Source organism: Pinus tabuliformis, chromosome 4_2 (assembly GCF_031772625.1).
Source record: "Pinus tabuliformis cultivar Carrire ecotype Pingquan chromosome 4_2, CPIR1, whole genome shotgun sequence".
NCBI lineage: Eukaryota > Viridiplantae > Streptophyta > Pinopsida > Pinales > Pinaceae > Pinus > Pinus tabuliformis.
Window position 1 is genome coordinate 956,982,043 of NC_142304.1, and position 7,992 is coordinate 956,990,034.

Consider the following 7,992-nt stretch of genomic DNA (forward strand, 5'->3'; position numbering starts at 1 on the left):
GTGCTGAGAAACCGACTGTCCCGATCTGAGATGATAGACTGTGGGATCCCAGAGTGCACCCACACTCATTCAAAGAAGAGTTTAGCAGTGGCTTCTGCTGTGATATTCTTCTTGCAGGCCACCATAATGGCCATCTTCGAGAACCTGTCAACGACCACAAAAACACAGTCATTTCCATGCTTAGTGGAAGGAAGGCCTGACATGTAATCCATGGAGATGGATTCCCAAGGTCGACTAAGGGTAGGCAACGGGGTATAGAGGCCGTGCTTCTTAATGGTCGGTTTGGCAATGGCACAGGCAGTACATGATCTGATGTACTTCCCAACATCCTGTCGAAGATTCGGCCAATAGAAATAATTTTGCAGTACTGCCACTGTTTTCTCGACCCCGAAATGCCCAGCAGCCCGACTGTAGTGTGCTTCCCAAATCATCTTGGCACACTCGCTTGAAGGAACACAAAGGTGACCGAGGTGGCATAATAGGGCATCCTGGAGGTGAAAATCTGCAACACGCCGACCCTCCAAGAGTGTCTGGTATGTGTGGCCGAATTCTGGGTCGCTTTTGTAGAGAAGTGGCCAATCAGAAGTCTCGTGCCCACAAGAGTTGAGCACGGTGGTTAACGCCATGATCGGTGGTCAACTGAGGCAATCTGCAACATTATTGGTGCTGCCCTTCTTATACTTGATATTCAAGTGGAACTGTTGCAGGTATGTAGACCACTTCTGATGGCGATCATTCTGCAATTTCCCTTGGGTCTGTATGAACTGCAGGGGTCGGTGGTCTGTGTGGATGACCGTTTCCTTCCCCAAAATGTAATGCTTCCATTGTCGGCAGGCCTGTACAATGGAATACATCTCTTTATCATAAGTGGGGTACTTCGGGACTGTATCTGAAAGTGTTTCACTGTGATATGCCACTAGATGTCCATGTTGAGTAAGGACTGCCCCAATAACATAGTCAGAGGCATCTGTCTCGACCTCAAATGGTTGTTGTAAATTTGGTAACGCAAGCACTGGTGCCGTGCAGAGGCGATCCTTCAACTCCATGAATGCCTTCTGTTGAGATTCAGACCAAAAGAATTTTTCTTTCGCCCCTCCCTTGGTGATCTGACTCAAGGACCAAGAAATATGAGAAAACCCCAACACAAACCTGCGGTAGAAGTTGGCAAGACCTAGAAAGCTGCGGAGCTCTGTTAGAGTGGTTGGAGAGGGCCAATCCCGAATGACTTGGACCTTGGCTGGATCGACATGCACCCCCTGTTCATCAATGATGTATCCCAGATACTGAACCTGGGTCATGCCAAAAGTGCATTTCTCCAAATTGGCACATAGCTTGTGTTGCCGCAGTGTTTGGAGAACCTGTCGGATGTGGTGGAGGTGCTCTTCCCAACTCTGGCTGAAGATCAGAATGTCATCCAAGTATACTACTACAAAGGAGTTGGTGAATGGCCGCAAGATGTCATCCATTAGCCTCATAAAGGTTGCAGGAGCATTCGTCAATCCGAAAGGCATGACCAACCATTCGAAGAGGCCCTCCTTGGATTTGAAGGTAGTCTTCCACACATCAGAGGGTTCGATTGGTACCTGGTGATATCCTGACTTTAAATCGATCTTGCTGAAATATTTTTCCCCCTTTAGTTGGTCTAGGAGGTCATCAATCCACGGGATCGGGTACCTATTACGGACAGTGATCTTGTTCAGCGCCCGATAGTCAATACAGAGTCTCCACGTCCCATCCTTCTTCTGTACCAACACGATCGGGCTCCCACAGGGTGATGAACTCGGACGGATGTGACCTTTCTGCAGGAGCTCCTGAATCTGCGTCTTGATTTCATTGTTCTCCAGAACGGAGCGCCGATAAATTGGTCCATTGGGTAGCGGCGCACCTGGGGTTAGATCGATGGAGTGCTTGACTTGACAGTGCAGAGAACCCCTGCCGGGGAGGTGAAGATGTCCTCGTACTCCTCCACAATCTTGTCCATCTGTAGTTGTCGTGTAGAGGGACCCCGTCTGGAGGCCGCGACCACTGTCTTCTTCTTTCCTTGAGGGCGTATCATCAGGAAAACAAATTTCCTGGTTTTGGAAATGATCTTACTGCATTGTTTTGCAGTAATCAAAGAGATGGCGGCAGGTGGTGCTACCTCTGGTATCCTGAACAACTTATTTCCCAATGTAATAATAACAGCATGGGGCCTTGATTCATACACAGCATGTCGCTTCCACAAGTATGGTTGTCCTAGTAATACATCACAAACTTCAAGGTGAGCAATGTCACACAATACCTCATCCGTGAAGGGCTTGATGTTGTATGGAAGGCGACACTGCTGGCTCACGCGAAGATCTCGTCCTTGGTGAAGCCACCGAATGGTGTATGGTTGTGGATGTGCTGTGGTCGGTAAGCCCAACCGCTTCATGACCTCTGCCGAAATGAGGTTCTTTTGACTCCCGCTATCAACAATGAACTGTATCGGGGAGCCCTTTACCCACATCTGAGAGTGGAAGAGATGCTCCTCCTCCTCTGGATCTTCGGGTTCATTTTTCTGGATCTTTCCGGTAGCAACAGTGGCGCTGGGATCTGCATCAATGATCTGCTTCCCTTTTTCATACCCCTTATCGGGTTCTGACTCAGAGTCGGAACATATATCTGATTCTGAAACCTTTAGCTCAGCCACGAGTGACTGCTTGGCCCGACACTCACTTGTGTTGTGAGTGGAGCTCTTATGGAACTCGCACCATTTTCCAGTGTCCTTTCTCGGCTTTGCGGCGCTGTTCTTTGCTTGCAGCTTCGGCTGGTTGTCTTGGGTTGTCCCGCCTTGGCTTTGTCCTTTATTCTGTGGTTTCGGGGCACCTTTCCCCTGCTTTGGATTCACAGATCCAAAGTCTCGCTTCTTTTGTTTAAACTTCTGCTCGACCTTGACGGCATATCGGTATGCTGCACTGAGCGAGGGGATGTTTAGGAATTGTATTTCTTCCTGGATGTACTTGTGCAGGCAGCCACGGTATTTGAGTATCAAATGTTTGTCCAAATCATTGATACCCAACTTTGTGCGAAGGGTATGGAAAAGATTGGTGAACTCTGGCACGTCTTGGTCCCTTCCCTGCCGCAGTGTGGTCCACTTTATGTATTCATCCTCATAGCTTCCAACAGGGTAGTACTGCTCCTTGACGGCATCCCGGAATGAATTCCAGGTGGGTGCGGCTGAAAATAGTGAGCCAGTACTTTCATCCTTCTGCTCACAGTAAGTTTCCCACCAGTCCTTGACGTGGGGGGCTGCTTTGAGGAGAACAAAAACAATCTTTTCCCGACTCGAAAATTCATGAACAGAAAAATAACCCTCTAGCAGATTTAACCATTTATCTACGGCATCTGCGTCTATCTGACCCTCGAATATGGGGATTTCAAAATTAACTTGTACCTTAAAGGGTGTGGCGTTTCCAGAGTAGCTGCTGGAAGCCGATGCGTCGCTTCTGGGTAGCCGCAGAAGGATCTGGGCAAAGCTGCCCATCATTGTGTTCTGTTGTCGCTCGAGGGCTTCTTCGAGCAAGATTTTGATGGGATCTCCTGCCCCCTCGTCTTTCTTCTCGTCCGGCATGGGAGGCTGTCGGGATTTGCGAGGCTGGTCTTGCAAAGGTTCAACCAATTCAAGCCCTAACTCCTTATATCCTGACCTTGTTGGGGACATGCAAAGAAAAACAGAGAAAAAACAGACCACTCTGATACCACTGATCCGGATTTAAACAGGAACGCAACAAATTTCATAGATACCCATATACACAAAGATGCAGCGGAAATAATACTTCACTTCATTAATGGAAAATACTGAAATATGGTTACAACCAGAAATGGAAATAAACCAGCTAGGGCGATGGTAGCTTATCTCTGAGAAGAGATGTGATGGCTACATGCCTCTGAACTGTGTTACAATGAGGCTCGAAGGCCTATTTATTGTTGAGAAACAATGGAAAACCCTTAACATTCCAAAACCTAACCCTAGGAGATGAAACGCCAAACTGTGGGCCCCGTTTGGGGTAAATTGGTACATCAACTTCCCGGGGTCGTAACTTTGGCATATGATCTCCGTTTGATGCATACAATAGCTCGTTAGAAAGATCTATCTGAGTACTACCATTGTTTAGGGCCTCAAAAAACGTCGTTTAGGGCCTCAAAACGGCTCCGGAAGTTCACGACCCGAAAAACTACTAAAAATAGTAAGTTGTGCTACAATTAAGGAAACTGAAAATGCTGAGAAAGAAAATGGTGGGGGTCCAGGTGGACTTGGCAGGTGGCCACCAATATCCACCTGGATCAAGTTTTCAATTGCTAAATTTCAAATTCTGCTATTGTTTTGCATCCCTTGTGAAAAAACTCAACAAGGACACCCCTGTCAGAATTTAGAACCTGTGATGCCCATATGATACCCCTTATGCTCCATTTAAATCCCTGCAAAGAAAAGGGGATAAATAATTAAAACAATGAAAATAATTTCATTGGGAGGTGATAGTAAAATTGCAACTAAATTGTACGAGTAAAACAAGAGGTGTTCGAATCCAGAAATCAACACAACACTTAGGCACCTTACTAGGCTTATGAATTGCAAGAAATTTATGTGATGCCAAAAGCAATGGAGCGGTTAAAGATTCAAGGGCGCAGGGTAATATGGCAATTTGAGGAATCTTAATTGCACTCGAGGCGACGAGGACCAAGACAAAGTAGGGTTACTATCATGATGTATTATCACAAATCCTTATGCATATGTGTGATCATGCTTCAGGGTGAGTTAAGAAGAGCTCAAAACGACATGAGTACTTTGATCACATATGTCTAGCTACAAGGATGCAAGGGTAGTATATAATCTTTGCAAGCTGTAATGCTTATGTGGAGGTGTAGGGCCAACTAAGAACCTAGGGGAATATGACATGCAACCATCTCTCTTATGATGCTCGACAATGTCGATGGAAACACACTCTTAGCGGGAGGCGAGTTAGGTCAAAGCAGGAGAAGGATCACCTTTTACCATTTAAGGTTTTTCCCAAACCTCTCTACTGCCAATCGTAAGGAAAGAAAAATTTCATGTATGCCTACTCAAATATGGGACATCTACTGATCACGATGTGAATCATTGCGAAGATGAGTTTTAAAATCATGAGAGACTCTTAACGCATTAATGAAGCCATTGACCTTCAAAACCCTAATGCGGTCCTAAGGCATATGTCTAAGACAAAACATAGTTTGTGGATGCAATGCACGAAATGTGAGTGGGCGCACAAAAAGGGGTTGGATAGCCGAATTCAATGGGAGAGAAATCGGTTGGGGGCCCTATAAAAACCCTAAAAGCTTGATGTGAGTGGTGGGGTACCCAAAATTTTGAATATGCCCCAAAATTTGGGTGGTGTTGTAGTGGCTACAACAATTGGTGAACCATTGGTAGAATCCACTATCTCTGTCAACACCTTTGTAGTAGTCCGAATGTGAATAATGATGCAAGGGAATATTGAACAGACGCTATGGACACCTCTTGCCTCGTGCCTCAGATAGGCCTTGCAAGTCTACAATCACCCAATAGGGCAGAGGGCTTATTGTATTCAGAATTTTAAAAGTAAATCTCTGGCGTTGCTCCACTACCAACGGGCTTGGACAGTACCCCGGTGGAGTCATTTCAAGAAATCTTAAATGTTGCTCCACTACCAGCGAACCTTGGTCAGTATCCTGGTGGAGTCATTGTATTACCTCTCTGCGTAGGAAGCCTTTCTCGATCCTTTACCCTTTATTTGGTTTCATTTTCATTTAAGTGTGCATTTGCACTTATTTCTAGGCATTCATTGCGCCAGGGCAGATGAGGGATCGCAACTTATTTTACGAGCAAGAGAGGTTGTTTCTTGTTTGATAGAAATTAAGAGATATCCTGATTTAGTTTTGCCCTGATGCCAAGCTTCCACCTCTCATTTCTAGTCAACAAGTGAAAAAGAACACAAGTTGTTGAAACAACCAAGACCATGTTGGGAACTAGGTTTAGGTTATGGATATAGGTCATTCAAACATATTAGGGTGCCCCATGAGAAATTTGTTCTTATCCTCCTTGTTAATAAATTCGACTTGTAGGATAGATATTCAGGATTCAAATTTGATGACTCGCTCTAAGAGAGGCTACCCATTGGTGTATCCCTCACTACTTCACACAACCAAAGGGCTAGGGTTTTAGTTCTAGGGCTAGATGACCAGGAAAATTTCTTAGGGTTTACAAACCAGTGTGAGGAGGTCGAAGAAATGAAATGAACTTGGAGTAAGAGATAAAGGTGTGAGAAAGCAATTCATGACACCACAAGTTTGAAATATTCAGGCTCATGAAGGCTCATGCAGCAGCATGCAACATCGGTGAAATTTCTAGGCTAGGCCAAAGGTGAGTGTGAACCAGGCGAGAAGGCAAGTGTATGATGAAATGCAACAGACGTGGTTAATGACGCAATGTAATTCTATGTGTAGAAGAGATCAACTAATTGCAATTAAATGACCAATGCAATGCATATATAGATATTTCATGAATGCTATATAACAACAAAAGAATGCAAGCACATGAGTGCAAAAAAGAAACAAGCAGGGAACTAACTACCTACAGTAAAGAAAATGAAGCATGGAAAATTTAAATCATAAAGAAAATTCCAATCATCCAACTAATACACAAAACTAAAACCTAAATAGTCTAAAACCCTAAATCCTAATTTAACCAAAGCATAGGTCGGGTTATGTGAAATCAAACTTCCATTGCAGCCACCACAGTAGTTCCCAACCTACAAAAACGAAGATGACAAAAATTAGAATTTGTGGAAAGAGTTTACAAAACATAACACGTTTACCTGTAAAGTATGCGCAATAGTAAGAAGATCTCATCCACCTATAGGGAAATGTGTCAGAGAAGACCATTCAAGGTGAACTGCAACCTAATCCTGGTAAACCGAACCACAAGCGTGAAATTTATAGTCATCTAGCCATAACATACATCCATTAATGCTTAACCCTAAATCCAATGCAAGTAAGGCAAGATGTTGCTGGCCAGTAAAGGAGTCTGCCAGATTAATCCGATCAACAACCCTATCATGATGTAGAGGATGTTCAACTTGATAACCCTGAAAAGAGGGGCCTCTTTCGGGTGTCACTGTGATCTGTGAGGATTCAAACACAGAAACCCTAATTTTAGAAACCCTAGTTTGAAATCATTCATAGACTTTGTCAAGGATGTGAGGACCTAACATAACCATCAGCGAAAGTTGAAGTGCTTCATTGTCCTGGCCAATCTCTGAACCTTCAAACAACATGCCATCCAATATTGGTAGCTTCACAAGATTTGTAGATGGGTGTATATGGTTATCGTTGGTTGTGACCGGACAACTATCAGTGAAAATATTGTGGATTGGATCCATTATCTAAATGTTGATAGATTGTTAACTCGACAAATGAGACTCTTTAAATTCCCAATAATGAATTGAATCAACCACAAGAGTGTTAGGAAAAGGGGAGATCAGGCGATTGACACCTTCCCATATAGGAGATTGGAAGGTATCATTTGATTGCGTATGTTTATAGACTGCATTAGCTAGGAGACAATAAAAAAGATTCGAGACAATAGCCAGAGCACTCCCTTCAACAAACAAATTAGGATATAGAGGTTGATGCGCATCATTTGAAAGGTGATGAAAATATTTTCTTACAGAGACATTGCTTGAATCAGAGTGTTTCCAAGATGAGCTTGCATCCAACGGGATGATGTTGAGAGAAGTGTGATGTGAATAAACCCTAATTTGACTTGGTTTAGGGGTTTCATCAGGAACGTGAGAACCTGACATAACCATTAGCAGAAGCTGTAGTGCCTCAACTTTCTTATGAGTCCCTAAAAATTCGAATGGTCTGTGAGTGAATTCTGGTGGCTTCGTAGGATGAACAGACGGACATGTAGGATAATCACCAGAGGCAAGAGTGAATATATTTATGGTAAAATGA

The 7,992-nt window shown here is 44.1% G+C and overlaps 1 pseudogene; it reads right to left on the reverse strand.

The window, feature by feature from the left end:
* Nucleotides 1–7,415, reverse strand: part of LOC149172821 (protein disulfide-isomerase like 2-2-like) — a 51,682-nt pseudogene extending 44,267 nt beyond the window's left edge.
* Nucleotides 7,416–7,992: the final 577 nt, after the last annotated feature.